At 40.0% G+C, this 22,850-nt stretch overlaps 1 protein-coding gene across 1 annotated transcript in view; it reads right to left on the reverse strand.

Annotated features, from left to right (window-relative positions):
- The window catches only part of LOC309509123 (asparagine synthetase [glutamine-hydrolyzing]-like), a 55,839-nt gene extending 33,072 nt beyond the window's left edge, over positions 1-22,767 (reverse strand). Inside the window, exon 1 of the mRNA XM_082183675.1 lies at positions 22,639-22,767. The gene's annotated coding sequence lies outside the window, so the exon portion shown is untranslated. The remainder of the gene's footprint in view (positions 1-22,638) is intronic.
- Positions 22,768-22,850: the final 83 nt, after the last annotated feature.

Consider the following 22,850-nt stretch of genomic DNA (forward strand, 5'->3'; position numbering starts at 1 on the left):
TCACTGTAATGGACATTATATTTTAGTGAATTTGTCTGACACCAAACACCATGTCCTGTAAAGAACATAACTGTTACTCAGGGATTTTTTTTTTTTTTTTTTGAGATACCAAATGTTTGGAGGTTTCACCATGACAACAACTCTTGACCTTTAAAAATGACTGACACTGATTATAGCCAAATATTGTAATTATCATTTAAATAAGACTGATTTTCAAATTGTTCGTCATAAATTAACATCTTAGAAAAATGTTATGTGGTTTCTAATCAAAATGTGACTTTCTGTTACAGGGCATTGATTTCATACATGTGAACATGTCCATGTAGTTTCTTTGAAAAAATATAATCTATTGCACATGTATAGCCTACATAAATGATATCACACATTGCGCTGAAAACCATTGTAGCATACATACTACATACTGACTAACTGAAACAGTAATTCATTATCACACGCCTAAATACCCTTCCAAATCTCACGAGTACATTGTTGTACACTGAAAACTTATGATGATACTAGACATATATTAAACTCTACATCGTACAGTATAAATTGAGAAAGTCGTCTTACCCGTCGGTACGTGTTGTGTGTGTGAAAGTTATTCTCAGAATTAGCCAAATGCCCAATCCTAAATACAAAATGCCCTATCCTAAATGCCAAATGTCCAATCCTAAATACCAAATTCATTTTCGACTTAGACTTTGTTTCAAATTTAGACTTTTAGTTTTCGTTTAAGACTTTTAGTTTTAGACTTTTAGTTTTCAATCTGACCCAATAATCCCTCATCCCTCCATAGTCAACAACAGTCACACTGCATCTCTGATACCACTCAGTCTTGGTCATGTGGTGATATGCTCAACATCTCTTGTATACTTTTTGTATACGACAGGAAAGCTGAAAAACTGCTGTGGTTTAGGCTAACATTTGAAGCAATCTGCATTCCAGCTCCCATTTAACGAGGTGGGAAGTCGTGATTATAGCGGCATGTGCGTTCTACAGTAAGGTTCTTAAACTCTTGGTCTAGAAAATGAAGAACAAAGAAATGTGCATCAGGTGTACTTTGTATTTTTTATGTTTTAAATAAATTTTAATTAAAGAAGCCAGTGCCAATTCATCGTTACATGTTGCATTATTATATTATAATACTATCATATTCTGTGTTGGCGAATAGCTAACTGCGCTGTAAATAGAAAAGCCTGACAATATCACAGCTAAATACCTTTACGTATTGTGTATTCCGCCATGTTATTCACTGACACGAACCCCAACTCGTAAAGATCGGAGCTTAGAGAAAATCCCGAGCTCCCCACTGGTATTTACGACATTGTGGTGACGTTCAAGTGCGTTCAACGACTTGAACGCAACTTTGTCCTTTGTCGTTCGCTTGCTTGATTGGTCGAATGTGACGGTCTTGGTCATGTGACTGCAGGGCCGTCGCTAATAGCTACTTGGGCCCACTAAATCCAGTAGCTATGCTATTGCACAGCTATATATTCTCATAATATTATGAATGACACATGTATTACAGTGTCAGCTTTTATGCCTGAGAGTTTAAAGAAAACCACAAACACATGCAATTTAGTTTTTCAAACATCTCCTCTTTCTCCCCTACATAAAAATGGTTTAGTCCGATGTAGAGGAACACAATTTTCAGCTCCACCCTGATCGGTGACATCGATGTCGAACACAGCTGCCGACGAGTCAGGGGTAGGGGAAGTTAAAGCAGGGCTCAGTAGTTTCGGGATTTCTTCGCTGTATTCTCGCTTTTTGCTCGCAGGTTTCTCTCTAGAGCGCCCCCCACAGCTTCGGAATAGATATTTGACAACACTGTTGTAAAAATTCGTTGGTGATTCTCAGACACCAGAGGCTAGTGGATCAACGACATCAAAGCAGATGGGACATTCTTTAAAACGTCTTCTTCATTCGGGTTCGAACAGCGTGAGGGAGCGCAATAATGACAGAATTTTAGCAGATTTCTTTTGGCCGTAAAGCAATTGTTTACATCGCGAGACCTGATATCACGCGATACTTCCTGACGCGGCGGCCGGTGGCCCGCCGGCTCAAAGTTGCAAGTGCGGATTTTCCGCTCACGGGCACCAGGGGGGTGCGAAACGATCACCATTCAACCCGAAATAAGTAATATAACCATTCCAATGACTCCGAAGATGTTCAGTTAAGGTAAAAAAAAGTTACTTAGATCATCTTTAACGTTATTTTATTAAAGATTATGAGGGCACATGGATTTAAGAAAAACTACTGAAGTGCATGGATACATTATTTATATTAAATACTACAATATTCCATAAAAAAGTAAGAATTGTAAATTTTGTTTTCATGATGACTTTAATATCGTCATCTAAAACGTGTCCTCGTGGCTGGCTTGAACAGGAAAACTTTAGGTTACTTACGTAACCCCGGTTCTCTGATAACATGAATGAGGTATCTCACTATGGGAAACGCCTCTGGGCATGACAGATCTGGAAGTACCAATTACACCACGTCTGTCAGTTGACAGACCAATCACGACAGTGATGCGGGAGTCCCCCTTCCCACATATATACCACTGCCAGTGGTCCCTACTTCATTCTCTGCATATCTCTTCTCCGTGCACTGCAAGGAGGGACGTGTGGTGAGATACCTCACTCATGTTATCAGAGAACCGGGGTTACGTAAGTAAGCTAAAGTTCTCTTTCAAACATTCGCTCGGTATCTCACTATGGGATATAGACAACTCCCGTATTGCATATATGCTGTCTGAAGCAGGCCTGTCAACCAACTCAGTGATGCATGTAACATAACAATCCCCAATGAGTGTTTTTTTTTATTGTTTTTTTTATACACTTAAGACGGAATGAGCCAGTGATGGCTCAGTGACATCCAGTCTATAAAATCGGACAAATGTGTGAGGCGAAGCCCAACTTGCTGCAGCACATATGTCCTTAACTGAAACGCCCTTAAACAGTGCCCATGAGGTAGCCAGACCTCTGGTAGAATGAGCCCTCAGCCCTTCCGGAGGACAGAGACCACTGCTATTATAACCTAATATAATAGCTTCCACTACCCAGTGGGACAGGCGCTGACGCGAAATAGGTTTCCCTTTATGAGAATCAGCCCATGAAACAAACAACTGATTACTCTTCCTTAGCGCTCTTGTTCTGTCCACATAGTGACGCAACGCACGGACAGGGCACAAGCAATGAAGCCGCGCATCCTCTGACGAGAGAAAAGGCTGTGGATGGAAAGCCAGTAAATCCACCTGTTTACAGGAGAGAGCTCACTCGCTAACTTTAGGGACAAACGCTGGATCCTTAGGAACCGCACAAAATGATTCAGAGCCAGAAAAACTGTTAACAGTTCCAGGAAGTTTATGTGTGCGTTTTGTAGTGAGACGGGCCATTTCCCCTTCGCTATCCTGCCCTCGCACACTGCACCCCAACCTGTGAGCGACGCATCCGTCGTAACCACCTTTCTCAGAGAAACTGTTCCCAGCGGAGTCCCTGACTCGAGAAAGGACCGATCTCTCCATTGACGGAGAACGCGCATGCAGCGTGACGTCACTATCACTTTGTGGTTGAGGTGGCGTTTTGGACACAAGCCCTGCGCCGCCGTCCAGTTCTGAAACTCTCTCATTCGCAACAGTCCCAGGGGAATGACAGAAACTGTCGAGGCCATCAGACCTAGAAGACGTAAACACAGTCTGAATGACACTCTGTTTCCTTTCTGAAAAAGGGATAGACAGCCGCAAATAGGGGTTATGCAGAACGCCCAACGTTCGAACCGGAAAACAGGTATAAGCATTTCCGGTTTGCACTACCGTACGCATCTGCAGCAGTAGGTGATCTCTGAGGCGCCCAGTGATCATCAGGTTCATATCAAGAACGGCCAGGGATGTGCTGTGGAAAGGCTCCAAGGCAAACAACTACCTAAAGAACCACCGACTTCACTTCAAAGAGGATCTGACCGCGGCTGATGCCTGGCTCACACTACAGGAGTTTTAGGCCGATTTATGCCCGATTTACCCCTCACGAGAATCTGAGAAAAAATCTTGTCGAGGACCTCGATCGGTTCCGATGTTCGGCGCAGATTATCTGGTAATGTGAGGCGTTCACAGATCGAATCTTGCCCCTCCCGATCTGCTCTCACACAAATCGGGCTCGCCCCGATCATATCAAACATGTTTGATATTTATCGGGATGAGCAAGATTGTGATTACGTCAGTGCTGTCAAAAAGACAGCAGGGCTGTCGTGCTGAAGGAATTTCCCTTGAGATAATTTTGAATGACTCAACTCCATATGCGTTTTTATCTCCATTTATTTATTGCTAAATAAATAAGTATTACGCTGTGGTCAGCAGGCACAAAGGCGAGTAACGTTACATGTTCAGTAATGAAACCGAAACTAAAAAGCGCGTTAAAACGAAATGGATTTCAAAATCAATGCATGCGTCACCGGATTTAATAATGCACATCTAGCTTGTTGCTTGCACACATATTATGTCGAAATAACGATAGTATATTATGTTAACATTATAAGCCTAATAATAATAAATCTTTAATCAATATTTGATTGAATGCTGAATGTTGTGCTTGGTCAATTTAATAAAATGAATACTTTAATTGTGACAATTAAAATGATTGAATATTAAATATTAAGTGGACAATTTTTGCAATATTTATATGCTATATATCTAGCACCCCCTCAGCACCTGCGTTAAAAAATATCTCGCACCGCCCCTGACCACGTATTTAAAAAATGGTCGGGTTTAAATCGGGCTCGGGCTCATAATTACAGTTATGTTAATGTTTTGTGTTGGGCCGGGCCCGGACACAAAGTGCATGGGCTCGGGTAGGGGTCGGGCTTGATTTGTTGGGCCCGATCTAAGCTCGATCTTAACTCAAAGTACCGGTAGGTTCAAAGTCTCTGTGCGTGTGTATGTCTCATGGCAATGCATATCCCATAGCCTATGTTTCCATGCTTTTCCACTTCAGATCTGCTGCGTGAGATCACGTGAGGCACTTCTGGCACGATAAACTTAATAACATTTTGTAGTGTGTGGTGCACCGCGATTTTCAAACCTTGTAGTGTGAGCATGTTTAAGATTTGGGGGAAGAAAATCTGCAAAGATTCTCCTTAAGTGTGTGCTGCAACCAGATTTCAAAATCGGTTAGGATTTTAAAACTCCTGTAGTGTGAGCCAGGCATGACCGAGCCACCCGCAGTCGTCTATGGCCAATGGTGGAAGCAGCTAGGAAGAAGGGTGACAAGGCCTACTTTGTGGTAGATAGGGCGTATGTGAATGGTAAAGAAATCAAATGATGTGACAGGTAAAGTGTAGTGTGGACAGATGGTGTACTGATATATTAACAAGTTTATATTCTAAATGTATCAGTTTACGAAGTACACAATATTCTGTTATGGCATGATATATATATACAAGTGCAGTGATTCTTGTAGTTTCAGTTAATACTCAAGCTCAGGAACTAAAAGTTTGTTCAGAGTTACTTTTTTTCTGGGTTATTTTTTGTTCTTAATGTCAATTTCTATTCTTACTGTAAATGCCAGGGGTATCAAAAACTTGTTAAAGAGGAAATGTTTATTTTTGTACTGTCAAAACAAAGGTGCTGACTTTTATTTTATACAGGAAACCCATGCTTCAGAAGATGACGTTTCATTTTGGAGGAGTCAGTGGGGGAAGAATGTTTGGTTTTCATTTGGTAGTAACAGATCGGCAGGAGTAGCTATTTTACAGGGAAAATTTAAAGGTAACATTATCAAGTATCTCAGACAAAAATGGCAGGTGGATAATTCTTCTTGTGGATATTGATCACTTTCAGTTTGTCATTACTAATATATATATGCATCCAACAATAAACAAACTAATAAAACTCTATTTTCTATGTTAGAAGACAAAATAAATCAGCTGCTATTATCATTCCCTAATGCCAAGGTTCTCTGGGGTGGGGATTTTAATACTGTTTTGGATAATACTGTGGACAGATGGCCCCCAAAGAACAATTGTGCGTGTGAATTAAACAATATTTGTAATAGAATGGATCTTATTGATATATGGAGACACAGAAACCCAAATCAAAAGGCATATACCTGGTCAAACAAGGATAGATCTCAACAATCTCGTTTAGACTTCTGGTTGATTTCATCAGACATTGAAAATAGAGTGGATTCAGTTATAATAGAGCCTGCAGTTTTTACTGACCACCATGCTGTTATTATCAAGGTCAACATGGCTGCATATTATAATTAATATGATTATTGGAAGTTAAATAAAACACTACTACAAAATAAACAATTTAAGAAAGAAACACAGAACATTATTGATAAATACTGGAGACAAGCTAATACAATAAATAATTTTGGTAAATGTTGGGAATTAATGAAATTTGAAATTAGGAATTTAGCTATAATATCTGGAAAGAGAATTGCCAAAACCAAAAGAGAAAATGAAACACAAATAATTGCCAAAATTGTGAAATTATCTGAATTGATAGATCTTTCTGAAAGGGAACTTAGAGAATTGGCAGCATTGCAACTCGAATTAGACAAAATCTATGAAGATAAAGCCAGAGGGGCCTTTATCAGATCAAGGAAAAAATGGCTAGAGTTAGGGGAAAAGTGTACAAAATATTTTTTTAATTTGGAAAAAAGGAATTATGAATTATCCTCCCTCTCTAAACTTAAAATTAATGACCAGATGTGTGAAAACCAAAATCTTATATCGCGACATGTTGTTGACTTTTATCAAAAGTTATATGCTACTACTAACACTGAAAGTGTAGATAACACTAACTTATTTTTTAAAGGTATTGAAAAAGACATTAGAGGTATTGATGAGGGATTTAAATCAATTTGTGACCAGAGGATCAGATTAGCAGAGGTTCAAAGGTGTATTGGCTCCCTTAAAGACAATAAGTCTCCTGGTAGTGATGGTTTGATAAATTAATTTGACAAAACATTTGGTGAAAGTGTAGCCCCATTTTTAGTTGCAGTGTTTGAAGAAGCCATAGACAAAGGAGAATTACCACCCACCCTTCGTCAAGGCCTTATTAAATTAATTCCTAAACCTAAGAAAGATAAATTAAGTATCGAAAATTGGAGACCAATTAGTTTATTAAACAATGATGCAAAGATATTTGCAATGATCTTTGCCAAAAGATTAAAATTAGGATTAGATGATCTTATTGGGGAGGGACAATCTGGTTTTATGCCTGGGAGAAATATTTGTAATAACATCCGTTTAGTTTTGGACATGATTGACTATAATGATTATATTTCAGATGATAGTTTTGTTTTATTTGTCGATTTTTATAAAGCTTTTGACACGATTAGTCATCAGTTTATGTTTAAGGCTATACATGTTTTTGGTTTTGGAGACAGATTTTTGAGAGCAGTCAATACTCTTTATAAAGATTGTAATAGCTCTGTTGGACTGGCCCATGGCACAACCCCAAGATTTAACATCCATCGAGGTATAAGACAAGGGTGCCCTCTGAGTCCCTTTTTATTTCTTCTTGTTACTGAAATGATGTCTGTACACATTAAAAAAAAGTTCATTTAAGGGCATCACGGCAGTAGATAGAGAATTTAAATTATCACAACTTGCAGATGATACAGCAATTTTTCTAGCTAATGAATATGAAGTTCCAAAAGTGGTTCAGTGTATAGAGACGTTTTCAAAAGTATCAGGACTTAAAATGAACTTAAGTAAGTTGGTGTTATTACCTTTGAAGGAATGCAATATGTTGTCGATAAATAATATCCCTGTGAAGAGTACCTTCACATATTTGGCCATTGTTATTGATCAAAATGAAAAATCCCGTAACAACTTAAACTTTGACCCAATAGTTGAGCAAATAACAAAAAAATGTAACATGTGGTTAATGAGGGATCTTTCTTTAAATGGCAGAGTTTTACTGTCCAAAGCTGAAGGAATATCACAAGCTGTTTATGTGTCTCTGGCTTTGGGAATGCCTACTACAGTTTTTAAAAAATTATTTTCAATTTCATCTGGAGAAATAAGTGTCATTATCTTAAAAAAGAGGTATTATGTAACACAAGACAAAAGGGAGGTCTGGAGGTTCTTTGTTTTGAAACCGTAAATAACACATTTAAAATTAAATGGCTAACTAAATTAATTCAAGAAGAAGATAATATTTGGAATGCTTTCCCTAAATTCATTTTTAATTCAATTGGAGGACTCAACTTTGTGTTGAAATGTGACTATAACCCTGATAAATTGCCTGTAAAATTAGCTAATTTCCATAAGCAAGCTCTGCTGTCATGGAAACTGGTGTACAAACATCATTTCTCACCTACAAATTATTACATTTGGAATAACAGGAGTATTCAGTATAAAAACAGATCTTTGTACAACAAAAACTGGGTTAGTAATGGTGTTGTTTAGGTTTCACAACTTATGAATTTGGATGGGCAGTTGTAATTGTTTGAAGAATTTATCTAAATTTGATATTGCAGTTACACCAAAAGAATATGACATTGTTTTTGCTGCTATCCCAAGGAATGTTTTGCAGCTTATTATTGGATCCAGAACAGAGATTTTTGTGACAGCTCCTGTTAACAATATTTTTCTGGGAAGTGTAGATGTTTCAAAAAACAAATGTTCAAGTAATTACATTAGAAATCTTTTGGTAAAGGTTACGGTTCCTCCTGCTAAACATTTTTGGACATCTCTACAAGGATATTGATTGGAAAAAAATGTGGTTGATGAGTAATAAATTCTGTCTTAACAATAAAATAAAAGAAGTATCTTTCAAAATTATACACAGAATATGTCCGGCAAAAAAGACGTTAGAAAGATTTAAGATTGATATTGAGTATTCATGTATTTTCTGAGGCTCAAATGAAGAAACTATTGAACATTTGTTTTATCATTGTGTGTTTACTAAAATGTTCTGGATGAATGTACAAAATTTTATTGAAAGGAAAACAGGACAGTCATTATATTTGCAGAAGGACGTTCTTCTTTACTTTGAGGACATTAATTTGGAAAAGGACTTGATTTTCTTTGTACAACTTGTTTTATTTTTAGGAAAATTTCACATTCATAAAAGAAAATGGACTGACAGCAAGCCATTATTTAACCTATTTCTACAAGAGCTCATTACAGCACCACATTCAATGATCTTAAACAGTCAAAGGCTTTAAAAAACAATTCTATTCTAGAAAAATTCCTATGCAACTAATGTGTTTTTTGTATACTCTTTGTAACCTTATTTCTTTTAATGTTTGTACCCCTGGCAAACAGTTTTGTTCTGTACATATTTGTTAATAAAAAATTTTTTTAAAAATTAAATAAAAAAGGTGATCTCTGAGGTAACTTATTTTTCGCTTTTTTAGAAAACAATTCTTATTTCTGTTTTAATTAAAATGTCACGAATGCTTAAGTATCAGACTTTTTTTTTTATAAAAAAAATGCAGTCTTCATTTGATTGTTTTAATCGTCTGCAAGCAAATATAAAAGGTTAAACTACTATGATAGCATACAAGTCTAAACTAACTTACTGATAGTTAGCTAACTCTACATCGGGTGCCATTAGCAAAAGCTAACGTTACATACTAACTTACATACCTTCATAATCATGAATAAATGAGGAGGCGTAAAAAACTTAAATCCTTTATCTAACGGAGTACTCGGGGATCTGGAAGTCCGTTTGGCAATACGATGTACATCTGAAATGGATAGAATGGGTAGTTAGTAGGGATGGCTGACGCGAAACAGTCGTTCCGAAGCTTTGCGAGATCCCGAAGCACAGATGTTTCGAAACACTGATCCGAAGCGTGATTCAAAACACCCATGTCACGTGACTATGGCCAAACGAAGCCTCAAAGTGTTTCATTAAGTGTTTCATCAGGTGTGGTCCGCCGAATCAGCGTTTGATTGACACGGTCGGGAACTGACCACACAATCGCACATCTGTATAAATGTGAAATCAACGCATATCGTGGGTTTTTGTGAGAGGAGTTTGATTTTGAGATAGTGGATTTTTGGTGATATAGTGACATAGTGCAATTTGATTAGTTATAGGTTATTTAGGCTTATATTTAAATTTACACAACACATTGACTAGGCTAGAGACAGACAGAGTATATAGTGACACATTAATAGATACATAGATATAAATATATATAGACAGCTAGATTAATAGATAGATAGATATATAGATTATAGAAACATATATAAATACATAGATAGATTATAGATAGATAAATATATAGATACATAGATAGATTATATCTAGGTACATATCTAGATACATATCTAGATACATAGATTATAGATACATATCTAGATACATAGATAGATTCATATATATAGATACATAGATAGATAGATTTGGATAGATAGATAAAATGGAGGCTCCCCAGAAGAGATGCCGTACATCTGTGGTGTGGGAGCATTTCCGTTTAGAAACCCCAAATAAAGTGAGATGTGTGTATTGTGATCGGCAGCTAGCCTACTGCAACAATACATCATCCATGATGCGCCATTTGAGGAGAATTTGAAATTTGCGTATTTGCCCAGAACTCATGATCCACTAACTTACTGGAAAGAGAGAGCAGTAATCTTTCCTCATTTGTATGTCCTAGCTAAAAAATATCTTTGCATGCCAGCAACAAGTGTCCCTTGTGAGAGGATTTTTTCAAAGGCTGGAGAAATTATCTGTAAAATAAGAAGTAGGCTAAGTCCTTCCATAGCAGAGAAATTAATATTTTTTAATAAAAATCTCTAAAAAAGTGAGACATTGTGGCTTGATTTCTTTTATTAATATTCATTTTGCAGGACCAAAATAGCATTATGCACAGTGAGGAGCCTATAGGTTACAAGCTTCACATATTAGAAAAATACAATAATAAAAAAACACCAAATTGTTTTAATGGCTCGTCAATGTTGTTTCAGATCAACACCTGCAAGTGACCACAGGTGTCACCGTTGAGACGGGTGTCGGATTGATTCGAAGCCTCGAAACAATATGGCCCATTTGGTTCAACTGTTTCATTGCTTCACGAAGCCTCGATCTGCCCACCACTAGTAGTTAGCTCCTGTAAACACCGGCTATAAAAGGTCTCCATTCCTACGCTGTGTTTACCTCAGTAACTTAGCTGACGACCGGAAGTAGCAGCTAGTTATATCTGTTTTGTAGAACCCGGAAGTATGTTGCGCATAACCCCTATACGCTGATTTCACGCAGCCGTTATTTTGAAATCGAAAGCGAGGCTCCGGTGGGAAGAAAACCGGAAGTGTCGCCTTTAAAGGTGATCTAAGTAACTTTTTTACCTTAACTGAACAGCTTCGGAGTCATTGGAATAGTTATATTACTTATTTCGGGTTGAATGGTGGTCGTTTCGCACCCCCCTGGTGCCCGTGAGCGGAAAATACGCACTTGCAACTTTGAGCCGGCGGGCCGCCGGCCACCGCGTCAGGAAGTATCGCGTGATATCAGGTCTCGCGATGTAAACAATTGCTTTACGGCCAAAAGAAATCTGCTAAAATGCATTTCATTATTGCGCTCCCTCACGCTGTTTGAACCCGAATGAAGAAGACGTTTTAACGAATGTCCCATCTGCTTTGATGTCGTTGATCTACTAGCCTCTGGTGTCTAAGTGTTGTCAAATATCTATTCCGAAGCTGTGGGGGGAGCTCTAGAGAGAAACCTGCGAGCAAAAAGCGAGAATACAGCGAAGAAATCCCGAAACTACTGAGCCCTGCTTTAATCACAGGAGAGTCGTGAATGCGATGGCGTATTGTTGTGTTTAATGATGTTGTGTCAATTCTAAAAATGTACATACATTTCTTTCATACTTTAGACTAGGCCTATATAGTGAAATTCATTTATAAATAAAATAATTTTTTTATATATAATTCAGAATGTAAAAAAAGAAGCAGGAATGAACTATATATCCTATATTGAATAGTAACATCCAATAGTGTAAATCGCGGCAGCAGCTTTAGGTTGGTAATCCAAGGCATTGTTGTTTATCTTTACTTCCGGGGTTCTTCCCACCGCCCACCGGAGCCTCACTTTCGATTTCAAAATGGCGGCTGCGTGAAATCAGCGTATTGACCAGGGGGGCAGGGTTTCATATTATTTTGAAGTAGCCCCGGGCGCCGCCATTGGCTAGCGGACCATCACCTGCTGTTAGCATCCCATTGACTCCCATTCATTTTGGCGTCACTTTGACAGCGAATAACTTTACATCTGAGGCGTTTAAAGACTCCATTTGTCCATTATTTATTTCTAAAGAAACACGAAAATGTATAAAAGGCTCCATTACCTTGTATCTTACGTTATGGCCCCGTAGAAGCAGATTTTGTAAAAATAGGCTAACGATTGCGTCATAACCACACGACTCTCTGTCGCACAGTAGAGAGATTACCGTATGGACAGGAGGAGAAGCTCATGCGCAATCGGGGGGACGTGGAGGCAAAATGACAAAGTAATTAATCAGAATACTTGGCAAAAGTTTCTCCTGCTCCTAGCTCATGGACACCTCCTACTCACACTCTCCGTCTCTGCAAGTTTCGTAAGGGAATGATTCAGATTTCTCTCGGCACAGCTACTAGTAGATAGACGGGTTGCTCACGTCACATCTATGTCGTCAAGCTCAGTTTGAGTCTGCGCAGTACGCTCGACCATCAGGAAGTTAGTGCTTCTATTTGACTTCACTTGTCTCCGTTGAATCCAATGGGGTCGCTGTGTCCAGTTTATATACTGTCTATGGTATTGACCTGACGCGCTCCTCGGACAGAGAAGCTCGATAACGTTAGGTCTGAGTTTAGTCTGAGACCCAAGTAAATTATCTCTTGTGTAGGCACCAAGCAGCTTTTCGTTTCGTTTATCTTTAAACCTAAGCTCTGCAAATGAGACACGAGCATTGTTGTCTCTCTCTCTGCCTGTTGCCATGACGGCGCGCACAGCAGCAGATCGTCCAAATATGCTGACACTCTTATTCTTAGACCCATTATTCTCAGCGGTGTGAGCGCTGCTTCCACACATTTGCTGAAAACCCTGGCCGCTAAAGACAAGCCGAAGGGGACTGTCAAAAACTCGTAGGCTGTGTCTCGATAGGCAAACCTGAGGAATTTTCTGTGTGCTGGGTAGATGCTTATAAATATATATACATAAATAAATACATAAATAAATAAATATATATACATAAATGTGAAAATATGCATCTTGCAGATCGACTGACGTAAGCCAGTCCTTGGGACGAATAGTTTGAGATAACGTCTTTAAGGTCAACATTTTGAACTTGTATTTCCTGAGGTGTTTGTTGAGGTTCCGTAAATCCAGAATAGGATTAAATTCCTCTCTCTCTCTCTCTTGGGAATAACGAAGTACCGGGAGTAAAAACCCGAGATGGCTGTCCTCCGGCGGCACAACTCGAATAGCTCTTTTGCTCAATAAAGAGGCTATTTCTTCCTCCATAACCTGAGCTGACTCCCCCCCTGCTGCTGACATTAACACACTGTTGAAAAGTGGAGGTTTTACAGCAAATTGCAGACGATAACCCCGGCTTATTGTGGATAAAACCCAGGGGTGTACTGCGCATGCGCGTCAGCTCTCCGCCTGAGCAGCGAGCGGACCGCGGCGGCGCCATCTAGTGGTGGAGCTGGGGACTGCAGCTCTGATTTTGACAATTTTGTTTTTGTGTGTTTTTATTTTCAAACATAGCTGTGCCCTCGGCCCACTGCCTGGATGCACAGGGAACGTGTTTATTATTTCCATAGCAGAAAATAGTTCCATAACATGTCTTTTGGAAAACAGCCCTCTGCCCTCTGTTGTAACCCCGTGGGTGGAGGGAGGGAAACCTTTCTGTGAGGCACTGGGGGAACTGGTGCAAACTTCACATCTGAACTGGTCATTATAGAACTTGTGAACAATTTCCCTGTCCGACGCCTTCTCTTGGCTGGAGGGGGAGAAAATGACCGTTCTTTTTGAGGGAGGATAGCAACAAATACTCCGTGAGTGCTGTTGCTCATCCCTTCGTTCTGAACCTGACGAAATACTAGGTTGCCCGCTGTTTCTTCCCTCCCTGAGGGTTTGCTGGACGGTGTCTGGCTGCAGCCGCTGCGAAGGAAGGTTTACCCTTCGGCTGAGCTGGCTTAGACTGTGGCTCAGAACGCTGAGGCTGAGAAGGTCTGGGGCTTCTAAAATCTGACCGACCACCCCCTTGTGGGGCTTCTAAAATCTGACCGACCACCCCCTTGTGGGGCTTCAAACCTGGGCCATGGTGGATGAGAAGCCCTAACGGTGGATCTGCGAGGGAGGCAAGTCTGGAAAGCCTCACCCTCCTGCTTCTTTTGATCGCACCGTTCTCTCATAGCAGTGACCGATGCCTCGAAAAGGGCTTTGGGCTCAACTGGAGCATCCAAGAAGTCTGCTTTCTCTCTGTCTGACAGCCCTGACAGCCCCAGCCAGAGAGCTCGCTCGCCGACCACTGCCAATCCCATGCTGCGGCCGCAGCTCTGGACCGCACCTCTGGAAGTTCTCAGGTTGAGATCTGCAATAACACAAATCTCTTCCCAGAGGGCTGGGTTTGGTGACCCAGCATCCATTTGCCTCCCCATCTCTTCCATAAGCTCTGCCTGATAAGCAGTGAGGAGAGAGGTGGCATTAAGAGCTCTCACTGCCAGTGCAGAAGAGCGATACATTTTCTGAAATGTAGGCCGTTAGGCGATCAGTGTGTCCTGGCAGTGAAGCTGAAGCCGAGGAAAAAGCTGTCCTGCGGTTAGGGGGGAAATGATGTGCAACCGACAGCTCGACAGGAGGGGAATTTGACATCCCTAACTCCTCCATTTTATCCACATCCAGCCTAGAAAATCCCTTTACTCAGTGGCAGTTCTAGAGGGGGGCCAGTGCCCCTGTGACAACAAGCTTGGACCCCCTAGTGGCCCCCCTAAATGTGGAGTGTGAAATAATTTTTATAAAACTATTTTTTGCTATCGTTGTTTTTCACATGATCCGTTATTAGACAGTGGCCACACGGAACACAAATGTAACCCTAGAGGGACTGCTTAAATCGGATCTGCAGGTTTTTTTCTATTCAGAAGTTGGTGGACGTTTTGCGCGAATATTATAGTTAAAGCAAAGAAGGAAATATAGAGGTGAGTAAAGTTGTTAATATGTTGTATTTGTATTAAATGCATTACAGAAGTGTAACGTTAGATCAGCTAATCTTAACCTGGCCGTTTGTTAGTTTGTGGCAGTTTGAAAAAGGATCAAATATATGATCAACAAACTCATGGTGCTGAGTATTTTTACTTAAACAGGGATGCAAACAGCGCGCTTTTCTGCGCCTCTTTTTCACGTCAGTTTGGGTGACTTGGGTCTGAGAGGGTCTAATTATAATTTCACAAAGTCATCTGAAGCCATTCCATAGCTTAATGTGAGGGACAGAAGTCTATTTACATCATTAAATTAAAGTTTATGGAAACTCGTTTTCCCTCATCTGTCAATCATTCTCCATTCAGTATTCAAACAGCGCGCGTGCCTCGTCCGGTTACAGCAGGATGCACGGTAAAACTCTCTCCAATATGATATAATCACATTATAATGCTTGATCTGTAGATAAAAGGCTGTGGATTTGCATAAAATTACTTTATTTTGTGTATTTGTATTTTATGTTTGTTGCTGTTTTAAAACGACTCGCTACCGTGTGCCTGTTCACACCACAAGGACTATGAATCGGCATCAAACGCACAATAACTGGAATTTAAAATTTCACTATGTGAAGAAACAAATTATCAATAAACTTTTGGACTACACTAGGATTTGTGCGCTCGACATTTCTTCGCTTTGTGCCGTGAACTTTTAAATGCGCACTTGTGCAGCGCTGCACACTGACTCCATGTTGCTTTGAGCACATCATTCTGCACCCGCGATGCGCATACGCGCTTTGTGCGCTCTGTTTTGAAGCGTTTCATATTATCATGGTTTTTCCTATATTTTTTATACCTAGCCTGCACAATACATTTAAAATAAGCATAATTTAATTGTATATTATATTGTATGCACTAAAGCTGGTGAAAACCTATCTCAGGTCCACAATGTCAGATGACAGATTAAGCAATTTAGGTGTTCTAAGTATTGAGTCAAGGAGGGCAAAGGCCTTAAATCTAAATGAATTTGCTGATCTTTTTGCAAAAAAAATCGTAGAATACAGTTAATGTGACTGATTCTGAATATGTAATGCAAATCTAAAAAATATATTGGAAATGCAAATACATTGTTGAATGATTGTAAACATGGTATTTTGCCTGTTAATGCCTATAGTGCAGTGCAGAAAATGATATGACAACAATAAGGTCTAAACTGGCCCCAGCTTGGGCGGGGAGGGTGAACCCTCGGTTAACGCGCTGTCTGGCCGGGGTGGGTTTGGCGGGAGGATCACCGTCCTCTAACAAACGAGCGATGGCCTCGTCGTCGTCCTCGTCATCCTCCTGCGTAAGTCCTACGGATCCAAAGAGGGGAGGTAGTTTCGGGGAGAATTCGTCCATGTATTCGCCCCAACTGCAGGACGCCGGAGGCTGTTTAGCCTCCTCCGCGGGTGGCGGAGAAAAGAAGGGATCTCCTTTGTTAGTGGCCGCGACACGCACTCTTCTCTCTAACACCCTCGACGGGAAGAGATAATAGTGAGGACAGCCAAGGCCGCCTTAATGCACGGGCTTACCTGGGCTGAAGCCCAGGGGCCTCCCAAGTTCAGGGGCCTCCCATGTTCAGGTTCATGATGAGCTGAAAAGGTCATATTGTTTTAACTTGTCAGATTTTGTCGCTGTATGTCGCTAGTCGCTTGTGGGCGTTGGTAGTGCTGTCGCTCTAATGTTATTGTTATGGTGCGTTCACACCAAACGCGAATAGAGCGTCTGGCGCGAGTGATTTCAGTGTTGTAAAGACGCGTTTACGCGCGTCTAGAGGTCCCGCGGCGCGAATGAGGCGAGACTGCTCGTCTGGCCACATCTATACAAAACACCACCACAAGTGATATTATACAACTATATCATTTTAATTTGACTAGGAATTAGGCTCAAAAGAAACAGTATGCTGTTGGGAGAGTGTTTTTATATCTACCACACAGCAGTGTTCAGGGATTAAATCATTTACTAGATTAACGATCGATCAATCTACAAATTAAACTCACTCATACTGTCATCAATTACTAAAACGTCATCCGAATTTGACAAATAGGCTAATACATTTTCTTGTCCCTAAGAGTCAACATAATGCACTGTAAAATGAACTGCAGCAGTGCTAAACTTGCATCATAAAACTACAACACTCGAACTATAAATGTATGAATTAAACTCACTGAGACTGTCGACAGTTTCTTTTCCATGCATCATTTTATTATATCCATGTTTGTGGTTAGTTACAGTCAAATCATATAAAACAGTGAAATCGCCCTTGAACTCTTCGGTTTTGCCGATTCACATGCAATTTCACTCGAGACGGTGACGGGAGCTGAGCTCCACTGAAAGGCTTCTTTCCTATTGGTCGTCGCTCGCGAAAATCGCTTCTCATTTGCATAAAGTTGAAATTTAGTTGCTGTGTGTGGTTGTTAAATAAAGTGTCTTGTGTTTATGTGCTCAGTGATATGTTAATAACAATATTAAAATGAAAAACAATATTTAAAAAAAAACACTGTTGTAGGTCTCGAAAGAAACTAATGCATTTTGTGATGTAGATTACCTATAGATAGGCTATTACACTTTTTTTTAAATGAGACTCTTTAAATTGAGGGGATGGGGGGCCTACAAAACCTCTCAGCCCCGGGGCCTAACATTAGGTTAAGGCGGCTCTGAGGACAGCCCTCTGGGTTAGCGAGGGCTGCCTGTGCGTGTCTCACCCCCAGGCATGCGATGCATAAATGATGTTTGATTTACCTTTAGACCTGTCATCAGTTGTCGCATCCAAACCGCTTCTTGAGCTGCGCTTGCCAATGCCATGTACTCAGCTTCAGCAGTGGAAAGAGCTACGCATGTCTGCTTCTTGCTTCAACTCACAGCTGCTCCGCTGATTTGAAACATGTATCCTGAAACAGATTTGCGATCATCTTGGTCTCCAGCCCAATCTGCATCTGAAAATCCAATGCATTCCTTTGGCTTGTCCCTGCTATACAGCAGACCTAGATTCAGAGTGCAATTCAAGTATCTCATGATTCGTTTGACAGCCATCCAATGATGCTTTGTGGGTTTAGCACAGAATCTTGCAACATTGTTTACAGCATAAGCAATGTCTGGTCTTGTTCTTGTTGACAAATAAAGCAGACTACCAACAGCTGTGTCGGATCCAGTCCTTCTTTGTCATCAGAGAGTTTGACGAGCTTCGAGTTCATGTCTACTGGTGTGCTTACTAGCTTTGAATTTTCCATTCCGAATTTCTCCAACACATTTTTGATATATGTTGTCTGACCAGTCCAGATTTCTCCAGCTTCTGGTTTTTGGACAATTTTCACACCAAGAAAATGAGTTAGCTCACCCATGTCCTTTATCTCAAATTGTTTTGAAAGCATTTTCTTCACCTCCATCATCCGTTTATCATTGCATCCAGCCAGAAGAATGTCATCAACGTACACAGCAATAATGAACATTTCACCAGTTGCTGCAGTGTAAATGCAGGGATCAGCTGTAGTTTGGACAAACCCCATCTTCTTCAGCTTTTCATCTAAAATGATGTTCCAACACCTTGGTGATTGTTTCAGTCCATAGATGCTGCGATTTAGTTTGCACACTAGATGTTCCTTTCCTTTGACAACAAAACCTTCAGGTTGTTGCATGTACACTTCCTCCTTTAGTTCTCCATTCAGGAAAGCTGTCTTGACATCCATCTGATGTAGTTTTAGTCCATGCTGTACAGCCAGAGCAAGTATTGTTCTAATTGACTCAAATCTGACTACTGGACTAAATGTTTCGTCATAGTCTGACCCAAACTTTTGTGAAAAACCTTGTGCTACTAAACGTGCTTTGTATCTCTCAAATGTTCCATCAGCATCAACCTTGACTTTAAACACCCATTTACTGCCCACTGCTTTTCGATCTTTTGGCAGTTCCACCAGGTCCCACACATTATTTGCATACAGAGATTCCATTTCTTTCTTCATAGCTTCCTTCCATTTCTCCTTGTCTGGACTACTGAAAACATCTTTTACAGTTTTGGGTTCAGTTGTTTGGTTATTAGTAAGTGTTCCATTCTAGAAACTTCTGAAAAACTTCATTTTTCCGCTTCAGAACATACACCCATACATAGTGAGTATTCTCATCAATGAATGTCAGAAAATATTCAGCTCCACTCAAGGATTTTGCATTCATTTTCCCACATACATCACTGTGCACTAAGCCAAGTGGTTCAACAGCTCTTTTGCGATCACTGCTTTTGAACTTGCTGCGATGATGCTTTCCTTCAGCACATGAATCACAAAAGTCTATGTCTTTTGATACATCAAAGTCAAAGCCATCAACTAAATACTCATTACACAGCTTCTTCAGATTTTGTACACCTAGATGACCATAACGTCGGTGCCAGATTTGTTCCTTAGTATCTTTATGCAAATTCACATTTTTTGTTATATGCAAGTGATCACTTTCTCTACAGTTCACATAATAGAGACTGCCATTTTTTGTTGCAGTAGCAATCAATTTTTGATTAACATCCGTGATGCAGCATCTGTTCTCTGTGAACTTGACTTTTTTTCCAGACTGAGTCACCTTGGACACACTCAGTAAGTTGTATGACAATTGTGGTACATACAAAACATCATTCAGCTTGCATTCTTTTGTCTTACCACCAGACAATGTCATCTTCAGCCGCACAACTCCACGTCCTATTGCTTCAACAGAGTAACCATCTCCAAGTGTTACTTCTTGTGAGGATTCCAGGCTTTTAAACTCAACAAACTGTTTCTTGTCATTGCACATGTGACAGGTTGCTCCTGAATCTACAACCCAGCTATCCATTCTTTCATCAGAACTTGATGATAGTGCATGACTCACCATTAGTCCAACACTCTCACTATCTGAATCACTGTCTTGTTTTTTCACTTGTGCCTTGTTTGCTTTGTGTTTATAATCCACCTTCTTACTCTCTTTGTGGAAGTCTGTGCTTGCAAAATATTTGTTGAACTCTCTGCAGTCATGCTTGATATGTCCATACCTTCCGCAGTAGTGACACTTTGGGCCTTTTCCTCTCACAAACTGTTTTCCAGTCAGAGCTTTAACATTATCACTGGTGTTTTCAACATCACGTTCTCTCAGTTTACGTTCTTCATGCAACAATCGTTCCGTGACAACCTCCATTCTAGGTACATCCACACTTGCTTCAAGTGCCGTGACTAACACGTTGAACGAGTCAGGTAAACTGGCTAGCAGGTGCACGACACGATCTTCCTCTTCGATATGATCTCCCACAATTGACAGTGCATCAAACGTTTCAGTCAACACCTTAATGTGCTCTTGAACTGAGTCTCCATCTTTCAATTTTAACGAATACAGTTTACGTCTTAGTGCTAGCTTATTCGCCCAAGTTTTCTTCTGAAACTGATTCAACAATTTTTTCCACACGACAGTAGGATCTTCCGGCTCTCCAATCAAATAGAGCAAAGACGGTTCTATTGACAGTACAATGGTAGCCAACGCACGATCACTTTTAGCCATATAAATTGCTAACTTACTTGGATCAGATCGTGGAGCAGTCTCTGTACCATTTACCAAGTCCCATAGTCCATCTCTCATCAATGCCATCCGACATTGCACTTTCCACGTGGGGTAGTTTGCTCCGTTTAATGAAACAATTGTCACCGTCTTGGAATCCAAGCTCATTTTTACTCACAGTCGGTCAATTTCTTCAACAAGCCTTTCAGCAATGTCACTGTAGCGTTCTAGTTCTGGGCCCATAACCTGTTGGTTTTTAGTAAAGACTCAGAGTACTCATTGTTTAGCCAAACGCACAGAACAAAAAGTGCGTCCTCCTTTACTGCGTGTTCAGACAAACGTATACAGCTCTTCTTCAATGCTAGCTAACAGAATACAAAAATATGTCCAGAGCTCCCCCCAGTGGTCACACCATCAAAACCCAAAAAAGAAATTCACATTAGAGACAGCGTTTACTGAAATACACAAAAGTCAATAATCATTCTAGTAAGAGTGAATTTTTTCCAACAGATCCTTGCCCGATATCATCGAGCCGCACGCACACGGGCGAGAAGTTTCTGCTTTCGGTCCGCCGTTTGCAGAACTTGAAGTTGCCATAATAATAGTATCTAAGCTCACCGCAACGTGCAACTCAGAATAAGGGAATATTTAAGAGAATTCGCCGTAACGCGTTAATTCTCTTAAAGTAGCCTATACCAGAATCGATAACACTGTTACAGTGGAAAAGAAAACCCGCTAACAAAATAGCTGCGTTCAGCGACGTACCTTGACGGCTCGTCTCAGAACCGTTAAACAACTATTTCAAGACAGGTCCTACTGAAGGATAGCTTCCCATTTGATCTTCACGGGGAAGAGATCGAAGAATGAAGTAAGGACCACTGGCAGTGGTATATATGTGGGAAGGGGGACTCCCGCATCACTGTCGTGATTGGTCTGTCAACTGACAGACGTGGTGTAATTGGTACTTCCAGATCTGTCACGCCCAGAGGCGTTTCACATAGTGAGATACCGAGCGAATGTTTGATAGAGAACTGTGTAGTAATGTATATCATTATCAGCATATCATTATTGATAGAAAGAATAACATAATTGTTTGACAGATTTATGGTTAATTTATGTTTAAGCTGACTATTGACTATTCAGTGTAATGTGCACTGATATAGATCAGTGGTAGTGTGTGGCATTGAGAAAGAGAACAGTGAGATGTTTTTTATTTTTTTATTTACTCAATCTTATTTTGTTTCTCACCTGATTTAAAACTGTATATGTATATGATCTCTAACTCTTCCAATAAGAAAGCTATAAAAACTGTGAATCTTTTCAAATATATTTTCTTGCTCCCTGGCATGTAATATATCATTGTCATTCTATGTTTCTTGTGTTAAAAAAAAGTGTGTGATTACTTTTTTATTTTTTATTTAACATAAGCAAAATTTACATTTATACAATGGCATTCATAAATGCAAACAAACAAGTATCAAGCAACGTACGTATCAGTTTACATAAATAAATAAAATGTTAAAAAAATTATAAGGGGGAGTCTCTTCATTCGCCTTCTAATAACTCTCATAGCGTGGTGGAAGTGTGAAAAGAAGTCGGAATTACGTGATATAATCTCGCAATATTGGCTTTTTTTCTCACAATTGCACAGTTTTCTCAGTCTCGCAATGACATTACTTCTCGCAATTGAGTTTAGATCTGGCAATTGTGAGAATAAAACTTGTGGAAACAAAACGTCAGCACTGCAAGATAGGCTATTCTCAATTATCATTCATTTTTTTTATTTATAATTCCTTGGCAAAAAAAAAAAACTTTTACAGGTATGACAGGAAAAGCTGTGGTTTAACATTACAAAAATGTACCAAGCTGGCGAATGCCAACATGTTATAATCACATTTTTAGCATATTAAGTGTAATCAATTCTTAAAAAAATCATTCAGATACAACGTGTGGCTATACCTGTAAAAAGTGCTGGATTTGGTGTATCTCGGAAGAGCTGTGAGTCTGTGAAGAACCAGTCCTTCTTCAGTGCAGTCCGGCTGATGAAATAAAACAACTGCTGCTGCATTTCAGCGTAGCCTAGTATATTTGACCTCAGTCAGTCAGTGTCGCCCAAGAACCATGCAGGCGCTGCTGATTGGTCGATTTTGCAACGATCGTTGCCATGACGT

This window comes from Leuciscus leuciscus (assembly GCF_965113295.1).
Source record: "Leuciscus leuciscus genome assembly, chromosome: 11".
Lineage (NCBI taxonomy): Eukaryota > Metazoa > Chordata > Actinopteri > Cypriniformes > Leuciscidae > Leuciscus > Leuciscus leuciscus.